Source organism: Hordeum vulgare, chromosome 5H, assembly GCF_904849725.1.
Source record: "Hordeum vulgare subsp. vulgare chromosome 5H, MorexV3_pseudomolecules_assembly, whole genome shotgun sequence".
Taxonomy (NCBI): domain Eukaryota; kingdom Viridiplantae; phylum Streptophyta; class Magnoliopsida; order Poales; family Poaceae; genus Hordeum; species Hordeum vulgare.
Genome location: NC_058522.1, coordinates 135,093,522 through 135,117,727, shown reverse-complemented (window position 1 = coordinate 135,117,727; position 24,206 = coordinate 135,093,522).

Here is a 24,206-nt window from a genome sequence, read left to right as displayed (position 1 = left end):
GAACCTGGGTAAAAAGACTTGACACGTGCCTGTCGTTAGCTCTGCTCTTGACGTTGTCTTTCCCCGCCCTACGATCACAAGGGTTTCACATTGATTCCCATAGGTGTCGACATAGCACCACTGACAGAGGGGTTGGAGAAGATCCGGCTGGTAGTCGTAGCCCACTCCAATGTGTGGGGGGCCACCAAGATCTGGCCAGGTGCATGGCCTCAAGGCAAGATGGCGACCCCCGCGGTTCCCCTTCATATTCACCCCCTTCTATCTGGTGTACTGCCGCCGTTCTCAAGCTTCTTCGTCGCAGTGCTCACGCATTATCAGATCCACGCACTCCACCTTGACCCCAGTTCTCTGGGTATCCTCTCGGCCTTCGCGTTCCTGTGCAAGTCCATCGTTGGCGTTACCCCCTCCGTGGAATTACTTTGCCACTTCTTCTCTCTTGAATTGGTCTCCGTGGAGCAGTGCTCCGGGTGCATGTCCTTGAAAATGGCCGACGCATCGGTTCCAGGGGCCCTCGACGTCGAGATCCTCCTCGAGGCAAAGGGGTTCCGGCGGTAGTGGTTGCAGGTCGACATTGCCGAGGCCGACACCCTGTTCCAGCCCTCATCGACCCCCGCAATGCCAAACCAGGGGTGGAGGCACGAGAAGCTTAATGACCCCAGGTTCACGCCCGTCCTGATCCGGCTGGAGAAACTGAAGCAGGCGGGGGTGACGATGGCGATGGTTGTGTGGGAGTTTATCCATCGGCGGATTGCTCCTCTTCAGCACCACTCCCGTCCGATGTGGTCCTATGCAGGACCTCACAACCCAATGAGGATACAGGTCCTACCTCTCTCCCCTGACGTCTTGCACGAGTTGCTCTGTCGGCTGATCGATGGAAATCCTCACGAGCTTCCCTAGGATGGCCTCCCATAGTATAACTGCAAGGCCCCGAAAGATCTCGTCGTAGGGATGCCGCTCTTCGATAAGTGGGGGTTCCTCCCTGGAGGGTACACGTGTCTCCGGGGGGCCTCGACCCTGGGGGTTCAGGCCCACGGAAACTCTTGTTGTGCTGCCCCTTCCGCAATCGATGCGGGAGGTGTATCGCCGCCCACTCAGTCGGCTCTTGCTCTGGGACGGGCCGAGGTTGGTGGCGATGACCGGTCGATGGTGGAAGTCGCTGCCCGTGCCTTCAAGCTTCAACCAAGGTCTGCCGGGTCTCCTCGCCGGGCCAGCCGCGATGGCCGGAAGAGGAGGTTGCCTGAGGGTGGCCGCCCCACGACACGGTGGGCTTCGGTGAAGAAGATGTGGGTCGCCATAGACGAGTAAGCGCCCACACCCTCCTTCGTCCTTTATTTTTGCGCCTCCCTTCTGAGCCTTTGTTCTGCAGGCTCCCTACCCGTGACAGGGGAGGCGGGTCGGTGCTACCCGCCCTTGAGATCGCCGAGCATCTTGTGGCCTCTTCCCCCGCACCCAGTGGGGTCCAACCTCCTGAGTCCCTTGCGCATGAGCCCACTGCGGTCTTCCTCGCTTGCGGCCTCCGGCTCCCTACGAGAGTGCCATTCCCCTCGCCTGCCATTCCTCCCAGGGTCATGCTACGCCCCCTTCTAGACCCTTCTGCTTGGCGACGTGGGGCCTCAGGGGGCGCTTCTTTCTGACGAAGCGCCTGCGGGTGAGCCCCTAGCGCGCGAGCATGGATCTGGGCTGAGAGGCTCCTCACGCGCCTCTCCCTCTCATCGTGTAGAAAGTGAGAGCTCTCGTTGGCCACTTGTTAGTGCATCTAGTGCCCTTAGTGATTTTGGTGGTTTGAAGACTTATAGGTTAAGTAAATAATGTGTTTATAGGTGTACACAGGCTCTATAAGTCGCTGAGGAGTTTGAGTTATACGATGAATATCGACCCCTAAAATGTATGTCTTCGGCTAAACAAATTGGTCTATGCTGAATACTTTGATCGTGAAGAAATTGCGACGAAATAGATATTCCTCAGATACTGGAGACGCGGAATTCGGTGTGTTCCGAAGAAAATCAGTCCGAAGACTTTGAAGCATGAAGATTTATTCTTTTTGTTTCATTTTCTTCAATCTTGAGTCATAGGAACACCGTACTATTAAAGGGGGTCGAGGTAATACTACGGAATGAATTTCCTCATGATGCTCAACCCAAGGCTAAACCTACAAATGCCTCAAGTGAGGAATATGAGAGACATGAGGACTCTCACAGTTGAGAATGCTGACCGTTGCCGCGATACGCGCCACCTCACCGATCTTATCCATACCAACGGTCATCATATTTAAGGGCATTTATGTCAAATCATGTGGGGATGCTCCCACGCTATAAATAGCCGCCCCCCGAAACCACTAGCGGATTGGCTGCTCCGCGAGAAACTGACACTTGTCATTTAGAGCAACCCAAATTCCTCAGAGTCTTCGAGAGTTAATCATCAAGTTAGAAAATCCCCCAAACACCAAACCACAAACCAAAACCAAGTGATTGAGCATCACTGAAGAATTTGTTCATGTGTGGAACTGAAGCCTTTTACCTTTGAGGTCTGTGCATCCTCCAGATGGTTAGGCATCATGGTCTAGATCATCCAGCAGTCAATTGTGGATCGCCGGGTGACCGAGTTGGTGAGGGTTCGGAAGTATGCCCTGAAGACTTACCACAAGTGTTGGGCGAGTACTTTGTGTCCTTAGCTCAAGGAGAATACGGTAGGGACTGTGTGTCCCAGGACTGTGTGTCTTTTGGTTTCAATACAAAGCCACTCCAAACCAGATGTACGACTGTCACAACAGTTGGAACTGGGTCATCAACAACTGTCTTCATAATGATATGGGTTCTATTTCTTCAACTCTTTCAATTCCTCAATATTGTATGTTGAAGACTTTCATTGTCACTGTTTGAAGAATTTAGTGAAGACTTTCTCTGAATTTCCTCAACCTCAAATTCTTCATACCAGTTAATCTTCACCTGCTTATTTTGTGCCTGCATACTATGCAAAACGATTCTCATAAACTTCATCAAGTAAAAATCATCTATTCACCCCCCCTCTAGTCGATATAACACACTTTCAATTGGTATCAGAGCAAGGTACTCCCTTGTTCTGTGTGATTTTGGTTTAACCAGCTGGAGTTTTAGTTATGTCGGCTCCAGGTATGATCAAGGTTACTACAGGATGTCCTACCTTCAAAGGAAAGGACTTTCCCTATTGGAAGACGAAGATGTAGATGCATCTTCAGGCTATTGACAATGATCACTGGTACATTGTGGAACATGGCATTCCCTCCATCGCTGCTATTGTCTCTGCCACTGATGTGAACAAATTCAAGCAACTTGATTCTCAAGCGAAGAATATCATCTGTGACCATCTGAGCAAAGGTCAGTATGGCAGAGTGAGTGCTTTGGGCACAACGAAACTTATCTATGATAGGATGTCCAAAGTCAATGAAGGAATTTCAACTCAGCGTGACTCTCGTGTTGATGTACTTCGCAATCTCTTCAATCGCTTCAAGAGGGTTGACAATGAAAGTTGCCAAGACACCTTTTATCGCCTCACTGACATCTCAAATGAACTGCAAGCACTGGGAGCTCGAGACATTACTGACCATGAAGTTTTGAAGAAACTGCTCAGATCTCTGGATCCATCATTTGATACACTGGTTCTAATGATTCAAGAAAGAGCAGACTATAAGATGCTTGATCTTGCTGATATACTTGAAAGACTCAATACTCATGAGTTTCAACAGGAAGAAAAGAGATATATGTATGGACCAAGCTACTCTAGACCTCGTGTGCTGAAGGCCAAAGCAATTTCCTCATCTGAAGAAGAAGACTCAGATTGCAGTATTGGTGATCCTGAAGAACTTGGACAGGAACATGCAATGCTCGTGAGGAAATTCCATAAGTTTACAAGGCGTGGCCAGTTTGGTAAATCTTTAAGAAGAGATATGAGGAAATCAAAATCTTCATCTGAGGACTACAAGAAAAGAACATGCCACAAATGCAAGAAATTTAGTCACTATATTGCTATCTGAAGGAATCAAATAAGAAGAAATACGAGGATGAAAGTTCTGATGACTCGAAGAAAAAGAAGAAATCTTCAAAATCCTCACCCTCAAAGTCCTCATCGCACAAGAAGACTAGTTTCAGAAAGGCTCGGGCACTCATTGGCAAGGAAATGTATTTTGAGGAAGAATCTGAGGAATGTGATGAAGAGGAAGGTTATGAAGAAGACTCAAAGTCTGGTGTGGCAACTCTTGCACTGGCTACCACATTTATCAGCAAGTCAATCTTCAACCTTGAAGAAAATGATAATGCTATCTACACTGATGACTATGCTCATGATTTCGCCCCAACCTATTTCTTCATGGCAAAAGGTTCGAAGGTACCGAATGACACTTCCTCCTATAATTCAAGTGACTGTGAACCAGATAATTATAAAAAAACCCAGTTACAGTAAACTTGCCAACATTGCAACTAAACAACAAAGTGGCATTGAAAAGCTTCAAAAACTGCTAGACAGAAGCGATGACCTATTGAATGATGAAATGAATCATACCCAAATCCTCACTTAAGATGTGAAAAGTCTTCAGTCCAGATTTGATAGTATTCAAGATCGTTATGGCACACTCTTGGCTAATCATGAGAAACATTCCTATGAATTTCTTCAAAGGAAACTTGATCTTGAGAAGTTGAAGATGTCTCATGATGACCTTCGAATGGAAAATGATTCATTATTTGCTCAACAGATCAGACCCGCTCAGGTTGAATTCACTCCACCATGTCTCAAATGCATCGAGCGTGAAACTGCCAATTCTTCACCAGAATCATCAAATGCTGCTATTGCTACAAATTCTTCAACTGCTCCTGTGGTAACGAATTCCTCACTTGAGGAAACCACAAATGTTACTGACGAAAATGCAGGTCTGAAGGAATTGTATGTGACAGGCATGTACAAAAGTCTCAAAGGGCATCAAACCCTTTGTGGTGTGCTCAAAAATAAGATTTTGAACAGGAACCCGAGGAAAGAAGGAATTGCCTTTGAAAGGAAACGGAATGCTGATGGATCATACTGGAAACCTGAGAAGTATCCCAAAACCTCATGGGTTGCTGCTAAAGGACCTCCTATTGATGCATCCAGTCTAACAAGCTTTGCATGTGAATTATCCTATTCCTCAGATGAGTCATTTGACTCCAACTATAAACTGTTCAAAAGTCAGTCTGGTGAAGTATTTTCTTGATGTGTTAGAACTAACTGCAGGAATGGACCACCCTTGACGAAAATCTAGGTCCCCAAAAGTTGCTTGGAAAATCTTGAGGTGAATGTCCTCATGACACCACCTGTAAAGAACCTGAACCCCAGATCAAATTCCTGAGGTGGACCAAAGTCTTCAAGAGGATCAAAATCCTCAACTGGTCAAAACTATGCTCGTACTCGTGCTAATGCGTCTGATATGCAGGCAAATTACAAGGATATGAATATGAGCATTATACCTCAAATCATTATGTTCATAAATCCTCAAAGAACTTCTCTTCCTATTCATTTGAGTACTCTAACCCCCTACTGTGAAGATAAGTGCATTAGATTCAATGCCCCCTTTCTCATATGGTGCTCGCAGGATGATAAACTCTTTGCCGCCCCTTCAAATGTGGGTGGTGAAGAAATTGAACTAATCACTTGTGCAGGTCAGGTCTCCAGATGAAAATTATTATCCGAAGAATTTTCTGGAGACCTAAGGAAAATGCTTGATTGGACGCAAGCTAAAATTGATGAAATGACAACATTTCACACGTCCTCAAATTTACTGTTTATGATGAAATTCCCATCTAATGAAATTGATATCATATTCTTCAAGTCTAAATCATATGAGATGGTAAGTTGTACTAATTCATCTGCATGATGACAAACCCAAGAGTACTGACTGGGTTCTCGATAGTGGTTGCACAGACCACATGACTGGTGATGGAAGCTTGCTGATGAATATGCCACTGACTCCATCACCATTGAAGCAAAGCACGTATGCTGACAAAGGTAAAAGCAAGGTATTGGGACTTGGCAAAGTGGCTATTTCCAAGGACAGACACATGGACAAGGTGATGCTTGTCGAATGCCTTGGGTTTAACCTCATGTCAGTCTTAATGCTTTGTGATCTTGACATGGTTGTTATCTTTGGGAAATATATATGTGTAGTTGTCATGGAATCTGATAGATCCAAAGTCTTCAAAGGCTTTAGGAGAGGAGATTTGTACATTGCTGATTTGTCCATAGGTCCTCAACCAGCCAGATGCTTACTAGCAAAAACCTCAGAAGGATGGCTATGGCATCGAAGACTTGGTCATGGAGGCATGAGGAATTTGCACACGCTGGCGAAGAAATAGCATGTCATCGGCATTGAATCCATCAAATTCCTTAAGGATCACCTCTATGGTGGTTGTGAGTCTGGAAAAATGACCAGATCCAAACACCCCTCGAAGACTATCATGACCACTACTCGTCCGTTTGAATTGCTTCACATGGATCTATTTGGACCTACTCATTATGCTACTCTAACCAATGCAGCATCCTTATATGGCTTTGTCATCGTTGATGACTATTCTAGATAAACTTGGGTGCATATCATTCTGTATAAAACTGAAGTGCAGGAAGTCTTCAAATGATTTTCCTCAAGGGCCTCGACGAACTTCGGCATCAAGATCAAACACATCAGGAGTGACAATGGGACAGAATTCAAAAACACTGGTCTTGATGATTATCTTCATGAACTTGGTTTTACTCACGAATTATCTGCTCCTTATACTCGTCAATAGAATCGCGTTGTTGAAAGAAAGAATAGGACTCTGGTTGAAATGGCATGGACTAAGCTTGAAGAATATCAGACTCCTGGTCGTTTTTGACCTGAAGTAGTCAACACTGCTTGCCACATCATTAACAGGGTATATCTTCACAAATTCCTCAAGAAAACCTCATATGAACTCTTCACTGACAAGAAACTCAATGTAAGTTATTTCAAAGTCTTCGGTGCAAGATGTTGGATTAGAGATCCTCACCATAGCTCAAAATTTGCACCTAAAGCACATGAGGGTTTATGCTTGGTTATGGAAAGGACTCGCACACCTACACAGTCTTCAACACCTATCACAACAAAGTTGTTGAAACTATAGATGTGCGGTTCGATAAAACTAATTGCTCGCAAAGAGAGCAATTGCCTCCTGTGCCAGATAAATTATCTCCTAGGGAAGCCATCAAGTTCAAAGCTACTGAAGACATTGTTCCTACTGAGGAAATTGCTGAAGAAATTGTCCCTAGCACTGATGAAATTCAAGAAGATGCTCCTGAGGAAATTTCTCCAGAGTAAATTCCTCAGCCCAGACAAAATCCTTAACCAGTTCATCCAAGGATTGCAAATGAAGTAGAACTCGACAAAATCCTCGATGACAACAACGCGCCAGGTCCTCTCACTCGCTAAAAAGATTCACACTTAGTTAACTTTTGTGGGCATTCCTCTTTTGTGTCTATCACAGAACCCTCAAAAGTTGTTGAAGGTTTCATGGAACCTGAGTGGATTCAAGCCATGCAAGATGAATTTCTTCAATTCAAGCTAAGTGACGTGTGGGAACTCGTCAAACGACCAGATCCTCGCAAGCACAATATCATCGGTACCAAGTGGATTTTCCAAAACAAGCAAGATGAGGATGGTCAAGTGGTGAGGAATAAGGCACGACTTGTAGCCCAAGGCTACACAGGTTGAAGGAATTGACTTTGATGAAACTTTTGCACCTGTTGCTAGACTTGAAGCTATTCGAATTCTACTTGCTTATGCTAATCATCATAACATTACTTTATATCAAATGGATGTGAAAAGTGCATTCCTCAATGGTAATCTTGAGAAATAAGTATATGTTGCTCAGCCCCCAGGTTTTGAGGATCCGAAGAATCCAGACAAAGTCTTCAGACTCAAAAAGGCACTCTATGGTCTCAAGCAAGCCCCTCGGGCGTGGTATGATACATTGAAGGAATTCCTCATCAAGAAAGGCTTCAAACCTGGTTCACTCGATCCAACTCTTTTCACAAAATCCTATGATAATGAACTATTTGTGTGTCAAATATATGTCGACGACATCCTCTTTGGTTGTACTGACAAACGCTACAGTGATGAATTTGCTTACATGATGAGTGAAGAATATCAGATGTCTATGATGGGGGAGCTGAAATTCTTCTTAGATCTTCAAATTCGTCAACAATGCAATGGCATCTTCATATCACAGGAGAAATACCTCAAGGATGTTCTAAGGAAATTCGACATGCATGAATGCAAAGGAGCCAAGACTCCCATGCTTACCAACGACCACCTCTACACTGATGAAAATGGTAAAGATTTCGATCAGCAGGTATATCGCTCGATGATTGGCTCCTTATTGTATCTATGTGCATCTAGGCCAGATATAATGCTTAGTGTTTGCATGTGTGCTCGTTTTCAAGCAAAACCGAAGGAATCACACCATAAGGCTGTGAAGCATATTCTTCGATACTTAGCTCACACACGAACACTAGGATTTTTGTACCCCAAGGGCTCAAATCTTCATCTCGTGGGATATTCTGATTCTGACTATGCTGGTGACCGTGTGGATCGCAAGTCAACATCTGGCACATGTCATTTCCTCGGGAGATCATTAGTCTGCTGGTCCTCAAAGAAGCAGAACTGTGTTTCTCTCTCCACTGCCGAAGTTGAGTACATTACTAATGGATCATGTTGTGCTCAAATGCTATGGATGAAGCAAACCCTTAAAGACTATGGCATCAACATGAGGAATGTGCCTCTCTACTGCGACAATGTGAGTGCAATCAAGATCGCATACAACCCAGTACAAAACTCAAAGACAGGGGTGTGATGGAGGCACGACGTTCCCTTCTTGTTGACTATCGTGTGAAGCTGAGGCTCTAGGAGTCCCACTTCTGCGAGAGCCGCGACCACCTGAAGAATGAGGTCAATGCCCTCCAGAAAAGGTTGGATCAGGAAGTTAAACGTCGATAGATCGCGCTGGACGCTTAGGCTACTGCCAAAGGTAAACTGTCTCTTCTTTACAAATAGGCAAAAGACGCGGCTTCCCTGGTTGGAGAGACCTCCGGAGAGGGGACCTATGCTCACGGCCTCCAACTTGAACGCTCCCGGATGTTCCAATCCCTCGAGGGGAGAGCCTCCCGGGCTTTGAGCGACATCTGCGACGAGGGTGACTCGAGCCCCCTGGTCCCCGATGACGGCGGGTACCTGGGCTTCTTCCTCTATATCATGGAGCGTCTTGAGGCGGGTGCCAAAAAGGCCCACTCGCTTGCAGAGGGGAAGATCTGGGACCTCTTGGGACAAGGGGCCTCGGACGTCTTCAGCCACCTCCTTCGCCTCGACCAAGACATTGACTTCGCCGCGATGCTTGGTCCGGTGCCAGAGACAATCCGTGCCGCCTTGGCCTAATGGGTCAAGGTCCATGTGGAAGACCTGGTTTCAAGGCTCGCTACCGAAGGCTGCGGCGTGAGCTCTGGCGATGATGTGTCCTCCTGATCCGCCACCTTGTCCTCGTGATATGGTTATGTACTAGGTTTAATAGCAACTTTGAGAGGGTACCTTTCAACGTGTCCTTTGAGGACGAGATTTGTGCGATGTTTTCCTCCTGGCCATGTCCGGTGCCAGCCCCGTGTTGTCGCGACACTGACGGTCTAACCCGCGAGCATGGATCCGTTCGCGATGACTCCTCCCTGCTTGTGGGGCGGTTTGGGGACCCTTTCTGCACTCTGTGTCTGCAAGTCCCGGTCCCGCACATTTCCCTGCCTCCGTGAGGCGCAAGCCATTACCAAGGTTGTTCCTCATGGGGCAAAGCCCCGACGCCCCGGGTGCCCGCGTGGGCGGCACCTGGGTGGTCGAGTGGCCTTGCGACCGGTAAGGCTCCTGAGGCATGTTTCTCAGGAGTCCCCCTTGACACTCAAACCGCTCTACGTCGACAGGTCCCAGTCCTTCACATTTCCCCACCACCATTAGGTATGGCCACGAAAGGCGCATTTAAGGGGCAGGGCCCCGCCTCCCCTGATACCGACCGGAATTCCAGGACGACATCAAGCAGGGAAAGTGGCCTTATGACCGGTAAGGTTCCTAAGGCGCGCCTCAGGAGTCCCCTTTGGCGCTCGAGCGATTCCCCATTCCGCCCCCTTTGTGGTTTCCTCGGGAGGCCTGGCGGTCTCTCGTGGTTTCCACGGAACACCAATCAAAACAAAAGGAGAAAGAGAACTCGAGTTTGGTGAAACAAGAGAAACATAGAGAAGAAATCCCCGCCCCTATTTTCTTTTCAAAACATGAAACAAAGAGATCGTCGAGCCTTTGATAGCTCAAAATACAAAAACGGGAGGCCCTTGAGGGTCACGACTTGAAACGCGAGAAAAGAATGAGAAAATGGCCGTGTCCGGATCCTAAGCTATTCACCGCCTCCATCTCGCCCAGCGCGGAGCATAGGGCTTCCACTAGGCGTGGGATGGACCCCTCCGCATCCTTGGGGGGCCCTGGGTGTACACAACCTCGGCTCGTTATTACGTGAGAGTGTCACGGTGGGGGTGTATCTGGGAGGTCGTGAGGACACTTTGGCCTCGTGAGTGTCCCTACCCCCGAGGCATAGGCGCCTGATTCAGGAAGTCATTTGTAGACTTTGTTGATTACCTCCGTATTCACCCAGCGGAGCATAGGTCATCCACTCAGCACGGGGTGGGTCCCTTCCACGTCCTCGGGGGCCCTGGGCGTATACAGTCACGGGATGAAGTAGGTTCCGGAAGGATTGAAGGACGATGTAGATGTGCTATGGGTTGATGCAGGTCCCGGGGACGCTTCGGGGCCCCATGCCTCACGGGCGTGTGCCCCGCTCGTGGTCCCCGGGCTCGTAGCGGTGTGGCGTGGTCCGGTTGAGCGAGCCCTCGAGCGAGGCGGGAGCCCCCAGCACTCACTAGCTGGAGAGCACGCCTAGACGGTAGGTCCTGAGTCCCTGGGGTGTTGCCCCAAGGCGCCTCGCTGGGGCCCCCTAGGTTCCCATGTTGGTACCCTGGGCCATGCCCCCAGGCCGGGCTAGCCCATCGTGAGGGCAATGGCGGGTACCCGAACCCCCGCTGGCGATCGAACGAAACATGCACATGATACATGGGCGTGTGTTCCACCCTCAGTCCCTAGACGTGCGTCACACGCCTCGGAGGTAGGGGCGGATATACCGTCCCCGGCCTCCAGGTTAGGATCGTCTGGCCCGGGAACATGGGCGTATGTTCCACCCTTCGTTCCCAGGCTGGGGCCTCTCGGCTGGGACATAAGGGTTCGTCCACCCTGTCCCAGGCGAGAGGTCCCCAGTCCCCATACCCAGACGTCTTCCTGAAGCAGTTCCTCGCCAGGAGGTGTGCCTCGCAAGGACACCCGCGCTAGGCGTCCCCACGAAGCCACCCCCACGGGCCACCCACACGGTGTTGTTCATACCTGTTCACGCGGGGGCTGCCTACGTGGTCGCGTGTGTGCCTCCTGCCGTGGTGATGATCCGCATTGCTTCCCCCATAGCCCGGACGTGCGCCAGCGTGGTCGTCGTCGAACCGTGCGTGCCTCCAGGGGTTGATGTAGCAAGGCCTCCGGTACTCCCTCATCGTTTCGTGAAGCACCTCGGGGAATGCTGGACGACGCCTTCCCAGCATGGCCAAATCCCACGGCTCCAGTAGCTCCTGCCGCGCCCGAGTGGGGGTGGGTCTGAGTGGTTGTTTGGGGCACGCCCGCTTGGTTCCCCCATTGTAGCCCCCGGCGATGCTGGCTAACGAGCGCGGTTCCCACTAGGGCGCCCTTGGGTCGCGCTGGTGACGTCATGCCCAAGAGCGTGCCCGTGCCCGCCGAGCGGCGGCGGCGAACAACGTGTCGGCGCTTGAGCTCATGTGCCACCAGTAGCGTGATATGTCTGTGCGTTGGGTGCTGACAGACTCGAAAGGGGGAACGAGAGCCTAGACACGTGGAGGGGTTAGGGCGACGGGGGAACACCACGTGGTTGGTGAAGGCGGCGGCCCCCGTCGCTCGTTGGAAGCATGTTCGGTGTGGATGCCAACCGGCGGGGTGGCGGAGCATTGCAGGGCGTCCCGGCGTGCGTGTGCCGATCGCGCCACGTGCGCGGTCTGCCTCTCCGTGCGGATTCGCCGTCTCCCTACCATGAGCGTGACCATATTCAGTGGGCCGAGCCCTGGGAGAGACCTTGACACACCCCCCTACCTGGCACGCCAAATGTCGGATTTCGGGCTCCCCTAAACCCTTAAGATTTGAACTCAGGGGCGTGTACGAAGATCTCTCGTAGGATCGCCCTACTTAACTCGCTACTCGTCGGGGATGGCAAAAAATTGACATGATGGTGAGGAAGACACAGAACACGGTAGTTCACCCAGGTTCGGGCCGCTGGGAAGCGTAATACCCTACTCCTGCTTTGATGGATTGCCTCTCGTGGAGGTTGGTGGATCAACTAGTACAGTGTTCGAGGGCCTCCGGAGGCTAGGTGGCCTATATGTGGTGCCGGTGGGAAATCAATGAATCACGGACCTCTCTACGAAGTATCCTATCCTCTATATATAGTGGCGGGCCGGGTCCTCTTGCCTTATCGTTTCGGCGGGAAGGGATCCCACAATGGCCAATTTTGAAGGGGAACAGGGGAACATGCTCCCCCTACCCAAAGGTGGTCTTCGCGTGCAAAGTGACTGACAGCGCAGCAGGGTCGGGTCCAGGGATGACGCCCGTCCTGTTGGCGGGCGGCGACGACTTTGTTACACCAGAAGGGAAACCTTCGGAAGATGCCTTGGGAACCCTGGTACGTCCTTGCCCCCTTTGCACTAAAGGGGAAACTGCTCTACCCTGCTACATGCTGCTCGCCTGTCCTTCTTACACATCATCCTTGACTCCTGAGGCTGGGCCTCGCCTTGGAATATCCGCCGCTCCGGAGGGGTCTTGAGGAGGCCCCTTGCGGGTCTTAAAGCTGCTCCTCCTCGCGAGGCTTGTCCCCTAGGGAGGGCCCTGCCTTGAGTGGTACCGGGCCTGTTGGTTTTGGTCGATGAAGTGGGCCAGCCCTGGGCTGCACGGAGGCACGTCTGGGTACCCCCATTCCCAGAACACCGACATAAGTGGATCCCCTATAACATGTTCCTTTTTATCATGCTTGAGAACGATTCTCAAATTTCTATACAAGGTGGTAAAGTTTGTTCCATTTAGTTTATCCCTTTCCAGAATTGATTTCAATGCAATGTTTTGAGCAGGTGGTGCCATTGAGCTACAACAGAAAATATGTAATCACTAAGCAATGTGTTTATGTAGAGTAATTCAAGCCTTAAATATAACTACTCCCACTAAAGTCGGCATCGCTCCGCAAACTCTCAGTGATTCAGGACCCGTCTATTGTGAGCGACTAGTGAACTTTAGCATCACTGCTAGACAACTTGCCTATTCGGTTAGCAACTCCTTGCTAATCGTATCTCTATACGACTCGTGTCGGTCAGTTAGGTATCTCATACCCCGGCTCCCGACCTTCTTTGCCACAAGGTCCAAAACCGTTTTGATAGCCTTGTCAAGTTAACGTGATGCACTCCATGTCCTTGTCCGACACGAACCCTCCAGTTCAAGGACATCTAGCAGCACCTAAATTTTATGAGCCCACTACCAAACGTACTTGACGTGCGAAGGTGCAACATCCGGAATGGCAGCGTGCTTGATATTACTGAAGGATGTTTCTACCATACTAACATCTATAGAAATAAGAAGCAATATCAATCACATATAAACAAAAAATATGTGAAATAGTATGGCTACTTCATGGACATCCTTCCATGGCCCGCTCCAACTCTGATGACCAGGGCGGTACTCCATCTTGTCCGTCAGGACAGGACGCCAAAGACTTGAACTTGATCTCTGTTCTCAAACTACTACAACTAGTAATGAATTTACACAGGATCACAAGTCGACACGTAGGTCGTTATACAATATAATGATAGCTCTTTAGGTCCTGCCGGCTGACAATCATGACACGCAGGTCATGTTAAATTACACACATGCATCATATACATATGAGCCATACTATTCACATCAAACCTGCAAAAGAAACTCATCCATGGAGTCGCATTCTACCGGTTTGTGTGATCGTGTATGAAATACAAGGCGCTACGCACAAGGCAGTCCCGCAAGGCCATCCTCGTGAGCCCCCACATCATGAGGCCCACCTTGTGAGGACACAAGGTCCTATGCACATGGCGGTCCCCCTCGTGAGGTCTCTTCATGAGGTCTCCTTGTGAGGTCTCCTTGATGTGTAGTTGATCTCATCAACCGTGCACATAGCCGAACTTATGAACGATGAAAGATCCCATCCGTCGCCTCCACATATCAAATATGCATCCGATCTGAATCTAAAACCACTAGCAGAGGCTCTGAGACCATTGTTGGGATCTACCACAGGTGTATCGCATGCGAATTAAAATTCCTATGCGCAGAACATCCAAGAACATGCTATGGAGATGGATCACAGATTGTTACCACTAGACGAGCAGTGTCGTGTAGTGGAGGTAGAATTGGGGCAGCGCGTCCGCGTGATTCGTCTCCTCCTAGTCCGTTCTCCCTCGTGCAGCCTGTCCAATCTCCCTCGTGAGGCCGGTCGCCGGATCCCACGTATAGGCTCGCCAGAGCGGCAGAAGTGCACCGCCTCTAATGGTATCCGCACGTGCAGGAGGAACTCACCGTGCGGCAGACTGCTAGGTCCAATCACAAGGCTGGCAGTGGGTGTAGGTGGCTATTCGCAACTCATGTTAAACCCTAATGACAACGCCGAAGCGATCAATGGAACAGTTGTGCCGCACCTCCAGTATATATATAGGCGTCCGGTGTAGGGTCAACTCTTGGGCCTCGCACGGACCCTAAAGTCCACGTGTTCCTTCCCTTAAGCGCGCGACCCTTTAGGTTCTCGTTCACTTGGTCATGAGTCGGACCATGTCCGACTTGGCTAGTGGGTAGCGGTCTCTAGCAAGACATGCCGACTCCAAGTGTCCAATGAAGCTGGTTAGGCAAACATGTACTTCATACTTCTGTTCCCTTTGCCACACGATATACGTTTTCGTTCTCAAGGCGATATGGTCATTCTTGTTGCCGCACGACTTCTTTCTCGTTCCGCTGAATCCGACCAGTATTCGGATTATCTCATAATCCTCATCGCATGGCCATGCTTATCTAGGTTGGATCACCCGAGGGCCCAGAGTATATCTCTCTTGACCGGAGGGGCAAATCCCATATTGCTCGATCATGTCTCGTAGCATAGGTTTGGACAAGCCCGAAACCTACCCTTGTAACTACCCAGTCATGGAGTAGCATTTGGTTGGCCCAAAGAAAGTCTATCACCATCCGGAGTACATGCGACAGCTCAGGTCTTAGGACATAGAATGTATGTTGTACTAGAGACTCACAGATGACCTATCGCTGCGTCTCATAGTTGGGTCTGTCCAACTCATACCTTATCTTGGCTTGGATTCAACTACGTCGAATCCAACCAGATCTTTTAGAGTCATATTACGCGGCTAGCATCCAATGCTACATGGCCAGTGAGATCGGACCATCCACCATGTGATATGCTAGTCTAACTCGTTGCGCGTCCACACAACCCTTTTGACTAGGGACTCTTTAGGACAATGATCTTACAATGCATAGTGTCACAAACAAGTCATGTCCTTGTTAATTACACATCGTTGATAATGTCCAAGGACTATATTTATTCATAAACACATAGGAAATATCATCATACATGATTGCCTCTAGGGCATATCTCCAACAGCAAGCATGAGTATGATTCCAACACTCTGAATATGAATATCATGAAGGCTGCATTGGTAATTAATCAACTACATGTTTGGACATGTGCCAAGTCAAGGCACTCTAATTACTCAGAGGATGATACCATACTACCATACTATTCCATCTTTTCCACAATACTTGTCGTTGGGGGAACTTGTACTGGTTTTCGAGAATGACAAGTATTTAGGTACAGAGGGAGTAGATCACAACCATTTTTATGCATGTTGATACACAAGATAAATAATTGTTCACTTGTAGCTATTTAAGCATGGCTTGAGAACTATATTCTCTAATTTTCATCATAAACGTGTTTACTCATAATATGCTGAATCGAGATTGAATGAGCTAAACATATTTACGAAAACGGAGAACAAGAAGAGTTCATACCACCTTCATTTACCATGATCACTTCATCAAATCATCGTCATTATTGCCTTTCACTTGCATGACTGAATTGTGTGAAAATAATAACAATGCAAGTGTGCCTGGACTAAGCCGACATCTGCAAAATAATTTATTCAAAGGAGAAGACAAGGTAATATTGGCCTTTTGTTAGATCAACAATAATGCATATGAGAGCCGCTCAACATTTCGTCGTGGTCTTCTCCTTTCAATGACTCCACGAAAAGAAACGAAATTCGGAGAAACACACTAAAATATGTTTGGATTTTTTAGTTTTTGTGAAGAGAGAGAAAAGAGAAAAAGAAAAATAAGAATGAGAAAAACTATTTACACAGGAAAGATCCAAATAAGCAAAAGAAGAAATGAGAAATCTTTTGGAGTTTAATTTCTTAATACCACACACTAGAAAAGCAAGACAGAAAAATAAAAAAGAAGCGACAAATATTTTTGGGTTTTCAAAATTTTTTGAAACACACAAGAGAAAACCATAAATAAAACTAAATATGGATATACAATGAAAGAGGATGAAGTCCGACAGTTGGAATGAAATGTGCGAACATGAATGTAATGTCGGTGAAAAATACGTACTCCCCCAACCTTAGGCTTTTGGCCTAGCTTGCTAATCACCATCCATAATAGTCATCAGGTCCATGCCGAGTCACTTGAGTGTCCCAAGACTGGGCCTTGTTCTCCACCGTGTCAAACTCATTCTAGTAAGCGACGACGCCCGATAGGATGATGACATATCCATGCCTATCAAGAAATTTAAACGAATAAGGTGCATGCAATGAAACAATATCACGATTCTTCTCGCTAAATACCGAGTAATAGCGAATATGGTGTGGATGCTTAGGTTCATAAATAAAATGGTGCTCTATCATAGCATGGTGATTCAGATAAACCGTAGGTAGCAAGTAATCATTGTGGTGTATATTAACATTAAAATGTCTCACCAAGCGAGTAGCAGAAATACTACCATGAACCTTACCCCTAGCCCTGTTAATGTGAAAGCTATATGTGTTATCATTGAAGAGTGCATGGTGTAAAATGGCGAGGTCAGGGGCACTGAGCGTGCCACCTTCCTCCCTAGCAGTCAAACATTTCCCTATGAATTAGTAAAAGTAGTGCACAACAGAAAAAATGTACACTAGTAGCTGTGGCTTTCGACATGCCCCTACGTTCCCCTACGGTTAAAGTATGGGGAAAGTCCTCGAACTCTTCCAGTCGCGTCTCTCTTAATTCTGCCTTAGAGGGAATCAAACATATCTGACAGAACTCAGTAAGTGGTATCTCATGATGTTCAACATATAAATCAAAGGGTAGAAAGGGAATATCGATCCTATGGAAGAAATGTAAATTTTGCACAAAGGAATTTTTAAGGATTTTCTATTGGTCACACTCATCGACGAGGAAGACGATCAATCCAAAATTTGCAATGAATTTCATGAAGTCTTGGTGAAAGCTGACTTCGACCATGAAGGCATTGTGTGGCCACTCCAATGGCCGAGCCTCTGTCCTATGCAAAATGATAATGTCATGGTCTTGAGCATGCCCAACGATTCCTGTGGCAACCTGGCTCAAAGAACCTTCGTGAAGAAATTCATCTTTCTAGGAACAAATTTCTGAATTTTTTGGACAACAAAATTATATTTACAAAACATTTTAAGATTGATGGCAAGTACTCTTATGGATGTCTAGAGGCTATATCAAGCATTCAAAATACTTGGATCTCTAAGAATTCAACATGAAAACTCATTTTCAGTAGGAGCAAGAGGAGCAAAACATGAAAAATATAATCCACTGAAACTTAAAGTAATTGGAGCAATGGAGGAGTCACATAGCAAGGAGCAATCCCTCAAAACAGTTTCAGAAATGGAGATTCGATCAAAGAGATCAAAAATCTCAGGTTTGGGAGGAAGAACACGAGAGAGAGTCCAACCAGGAGTTTTTCTAGAGGTACGAGATGAAGTGGGCTGAAGTACTGAGTGAGTGAGGTCGTGTGTGACCCACAAGGCATCTTGGAGCACAAAGGGTATGGGTGCACCCTATTGCCTTGCGAACAACAGGTGCACCCCGAGGGGTGTGTTTAGCTCCAGAAATTCTTAAATATTCCAAAAAATCATGTAAAATTTTCACGACATTCTGAGCACTTTTATTTTTGGGTTATTTTATTGCATGAATAATTCAAAAAGAAAGATAATCATGAAATTCATTTTATTAAACTACAAATAACTGAGAGCAATCTAACATTAGGGAAAGTTGTGCTCACTAAATTCATTGACCACATGCCCTCAAAATGAATCCATTAATAAGGTTGATCAAGCCTTATTAACAAACTGTTTTCATGTAAAATGAAACCGAAGACTCTTCTTATAACACTAGGTTACCTCAATAGGGATGTGCATCTCCCCAACAGTAAGAATCTCATATTTCTTCTTGACAGTAGGAAGAGGGAATTTAAACTCCCCAATTGTAACTACCAATTTTCTCAGCAGAATTGACAATATTAACGAAGCTTGTTTGTTTGGAAAGTGCACTATATGTTTTTACCATTGACATGAGGAGTAACCTTTCTTTTGTTCCAATCAATAATAGCCCTTATAGTAGTCAAAAAAGGTTTACCAAGGATAACCTACATGTGGTCATCCTCAACCATCTCAAGAATAAATAAGTCCGTTAAGATAGTAACATTTGTAACCACAACATGAACATCTTCACAAAATCCAATAAGTATAGTAGCTGATTTATCACCCATTTGAAAAGATATTTTAGTAGGTGTGACCTTATTCAGATCAAGTGCTTTATATATAGATAAAGACATAACTCTAACACCGGCTCCTAGATCACATAAAGTAGTTTTAACATAACTTCGTTTAATGGAGCAAGGTATCATGGGTATACCAAGATCTTCCAACTTCTTAGGCACTCCACCTTAAAAATAATAATTAGCAAGCATAGTGGAAATTTTAGCTTTAGGTATCTTTCATATATTTGGCATAAGGAAGCATTTTCAAGATAGCCGTCAAACATGTTCGGAAAAACATGGGTCTAAGCATTTTAACAAAGGGCTCAAAATCCTCCTCCTCCTTATTGTTAGAAGGATTACAAGGGAAGCGCATGGGTTTCTGAACCCATGGCTCTCTTTATCTACCATGTTTTCTGGCAACAAAATTCCTCTTATCATAACATTTCTTCTTAGGACATGGGTTATCAAGACCATGAGTAGGTTCTATTTCCACATCTTTATCAGGTTCTTTATCATTATCTAGTTGAGCATCTCCATGAACATCTTTATTATCATTACATTATCATTGTCACCAGGTGAATGTTCACTACTAGGTTGTGTCTCATCATCAGAAATAAAAACATCATTATGATTCTCAACAGGGTTTTCAAGAACATGTTCTCTAGAAGCATAAAAGTCTTATCACTTTTCTTTTTATTTTTCTTTATAGATGGAATAGGTGCATCATCATTAAATCTCTGAGAATCTTGTTTAATTCTATTAGGGTGACCTTTAGGATACACAGGTTCTTGAGTCATTCTACCCACTCTAGTCATTACTCTAACAACATGATCATTCAGTTTATCATTCATTTCAGCGAGCAATCATTTTCTGACTTATCTACTTGGTCTGGTTGAGTATGAAACATGGATGCATGTTTATCTATACCATTAACATCATTAGCAATTCTAAACATCAAGTCACTTAAATTATAATCATCATGGCATTTTGGTGTAGTTGATTTTTAACATGCATATTGAAATGTTCTTGCTTAAGAATAAGATCAAACTCATCCATGATTGATCAATAGTTTTATTATGAGGTATATCACCCTCATCAAATCTACGAAGAGAATTTACCTTTACAACCTGTATAAGGATATCAAGTCCATGTATTTCTTCAATAGGTGGTAAATTCTTGACATCCTTAGATCTAATACCTTTTCATTTCATATATCTCTTGGATTCTTGCATATCTTCTGAATTGAGTAATATAATACCTCTCTTATTTTGAATAGGTTCCTATGGTGGTTCAGGAAGTGTCCAATCATTAGCATTCTTCAATACAATATTCAATAATTCTTCAGCTTGTATAATAGTTCGTTCCCTGAAAATACAACCAGCACAACTATCCAGGTAATCCCTAGAAGCATAGGTTAATCCATTGTAAATGATATCATGTTTTTCATTTTCTTAAGAGGATGATCACGTAAAGCTTTAAGTAGCTGGAGAAGCCTCCCCCAAGCTTGAGGGATATTGTCTTCTTCAATTTTCATGAAGTTAAATATTTCCTGTAAAGCACCTTGTTTCTTATGAGGAGGAACATATTTTTTAGAGAAGTAATATATCACATCCTGGGGACTACACACACAACTAGGAGCAAAAGTATGAACCCGCCTCTTTGCATCAGCCTTTAGTGAGAAAGGAAAAAGCTAAAGTATGCAGTAATACCTGATCTTTTCCTCATGAGAAAATAGTGTGGCAATATCATTTAATTTGGGAAGGTGTGCCACAATATTTTCATTTCATAACCATGAAAAGGATCAAATTTTACCAAAGTAATTAATTTAGGATCAACAGAGAATTCATAATCCTTATCAACTACACATACAGGAGAAGTAGGAAACTTAGGATCATATTTGATTTTCTCCATCATAGATTTTTCGTTCAACTTTAATAGAAATTCCTTAAATCATATCTATCATTACAAGAAATAAAATATGTAACTATTTACTCATCCATAATATAACCCTCAAGCACATGAGGCATGTTAATTCTAGTAGGAGAGCTAGGCATAATAGGTAAATCACAGTTTTCTTTAGTTTCAACATTTTCAATATCTTTAGATCTAGCAATATGGTCATCAAGTAATTCATTAAGTGGCACAATTTCAGTTTCATCTAGCGTAGTAGTAGCATCATAGTTGACATCCTACATAGTAGAAGCAGTATCGGATTGATTAACACGCTGTCATAACCTAGTTCAAAAGAGTAGGTGAATCAAATGTAGAGCTAGATGGCAGTTCCTTACCTCCCCTCGTTCTAGAGGGTATGATCTTAGTCTTAGGTTCTTTTTGTTTCTTCATCATGATAAGTGAGAATACCAAGTGAACTCAATAAATAGAGCTATGCTCCGTGTCAATCACGCAAAAAAAATGGTTTGATAACCACAAGTATAGGGGATCACAATAGTATTCACGGCTAGTATTACACCCTCATCTATTGATTTGACAGAAGGGGAGACAAATAATATTTATTCGTCTGAGTGGTTCAATTGTCAATTCAACCACAACTGGAATCTCTTTCTACAACAAAGTTTTAGTAACAAAGTAAAATAGTAGTAGAAACAGTAACAATAACAGTTTATAGTGATTGTAACAGTAGCAACAACAATATTAACTTAGCAAATATCAATATGTGAAAAGCATATGCATTGGATCTTTGATGGATAAGTATACTCGATGACATTCATCATGTAATAGTTACACACTAGAGTGACACATAACTAGCTCCAATTCATCAATGTAATGTAGGCATTTATTCCATATATAGTCGTACATGCTTATAGTAAGAATCTGCATGACATCTTTTGTCCTACCCTCTCGTGCCAGCGGGGTCCATGAGTAAATATAAAGGATATTGTCACCTTGGGATTAACACATAGTGAATACATGAACTCCTAAAACTATGGTAATCACCGGAAAGAATCCCAATTATTGTCACCTTGGGATTCTTTCTGGTGACACTCTCATATTTATGAAGACATAATAGGTTTAGATCTTAAATCATGGCACCCGGGACCTAGTGACAAGCATTAAGCATAGCAAAGTCATAGCAACATCAATCTCAGAACATAGTGGATACTAGGGATCAAACCCTACAAAAATTACATGATAAATCTCATCCAATCCCGTCACCATGTAGCAAACCTACAAAGTAATTACTCAGTATGAGTGATGACCATCATTGAATTGTTGATGAAGAAGGGTTGGTGATGACAATGAGGGCGAATCCCCCTCTCCGGAGCTCCAAACTGACTCCAGATCAGCCCTCCCGAGGAAGAACATATGATGTGGCGATGGCTCCGTCTCGTAAAACATGATGAAAAATTCTCTCTTGTTATTTTCTTGGGGAATAGTAATTTATAGGCTTCAAATTAGGGTCAATGGAGCCACGTGGGCCCCATAAGGCATCAGGGCGTTCCCTATTGCCTTGTGAGCAACTCGTGGCCCCACTCTGGTGGTTCTTCGCTCCGGTATTTTTTATATATTCCATAACAATCAATATACTGTTTTGTCCAATTATGAGAACTTTTATTTCTGCACAAAAACAACACCATGGTAGTTATGCTGAAAACAACGTCAATCCGGGTTTGTTTCATTCGAATCCTCCAAATTAGAGTCCAAAACACGAGCAAAAGTGTTTGGAAAAGTAGATACGTTTAGAATGTATATGCGAGCAACACGATGCATTCACAATCCTCACTCTTCCATTTCCTCCTTCACCTCCTCCACCATTGACATCCTCAATGACCTCGTGAGATGCCATGTATTTTTCCTACATTTCTCACCCAAATGACTCATTCCTACATTTTTTTCATATGTGCTTTGGTTTAAAAATTGAATCACCATTTTATCAGTACAATGCTTGGCACTCCAATAAGCTGATTTTGTATAATTTGTTCTTGAGTAATTAGTGCACGTGAAAACGAGAAAAATGAAGAATATGTGCAAAGACTAAATGCATATTTTTTGGGGAGGGGGGGTCTAATGATGGCCGACCTTCCTGGTTTGCAGAGGCAGAAAATATTCTAAAGAAAATGCATATGGTGGAAGTTGTGAATGTTACATCCCTCTGCCATCTTCTAGGTGCTTTTTATTAGAGGAGACAAGAGTTTGGTTTGATACATTGGAGTTAGCATGAACTTAATTATTTTTACTATGTTTGGCCTTACTAGTATCGACTAGGAAGCTAATTTGTCCTAACATGCAATATGGTGTTTCATTTTGTTGTTGTAGGTGTTGGTACATGTCTGAGATGGTAATGCACATATTGCCAAGCACATGGAGAATATATCTTTCTTACATAACTTATATTGAGATTCTTTTAGTTCCTGATTTTATATTTTAGCTAGGTGGTTCGTCCAAGGTTATGAATATGAACTACCACACCATAATCGTAAGGCCAAACTTGCATATGTAAGTAAGCATAAAACTCAATTTCAGCTGGTCATGAGGAGTCCAAATGAGAAGTAAGTACCTACATTTCTTGTATTTAATTTTTCAGCTTTATGTGTACAAATAGTAATAACAACAAAAGCCAAAATTGTTTCATTTCCTGTATTTGTGGTACACCTATGTCTAGAGATTATATGACATTGCTAACATGTCTTCATAGAATAACATTGAGAAGGTGGGCTTTAACAATTCTTGTATTTTATTCTTTAGCTTTATGAGTACAAATTCTAATCAGATCAAAAGCTAACATTGTTTCCTTTCTTATATTTGTGGTACACCTATGTATAGAGATTATATGACATTGCTAGCATGTTGTGTTCACTTAAGCACATTGCAGAGGAAGGCTTTCACATTATAACTAATTAATTAGTTCCACTTAAATGATAAGTGATGTCTTTGAAGCTTTTCATTCACCCACAAGGAGGCCCACGCTCTCGTGGTTGGGAACTAAGGAGAAAATAAAAGTAGAAAATTGTGTCATGTTGTTGTACTGCTACAATAAAGACTGTCGAAGAAGAGAACTATGTCAATGTGCAGATAATCTCCAACAAAGCAGCCAAAATAACCGATATATTGATGGGCATGTTAATGGTTTATTGCATTTAGTTGATGTTGTATGTTGGTCGTCAGTGGCAATCACATCTCAGATTCAATTGAATATAAGATTGATGTACTCATGGACGTTCCATTTTAACTTTTTATGGTAGATAATTTTGAATCACAATCTTG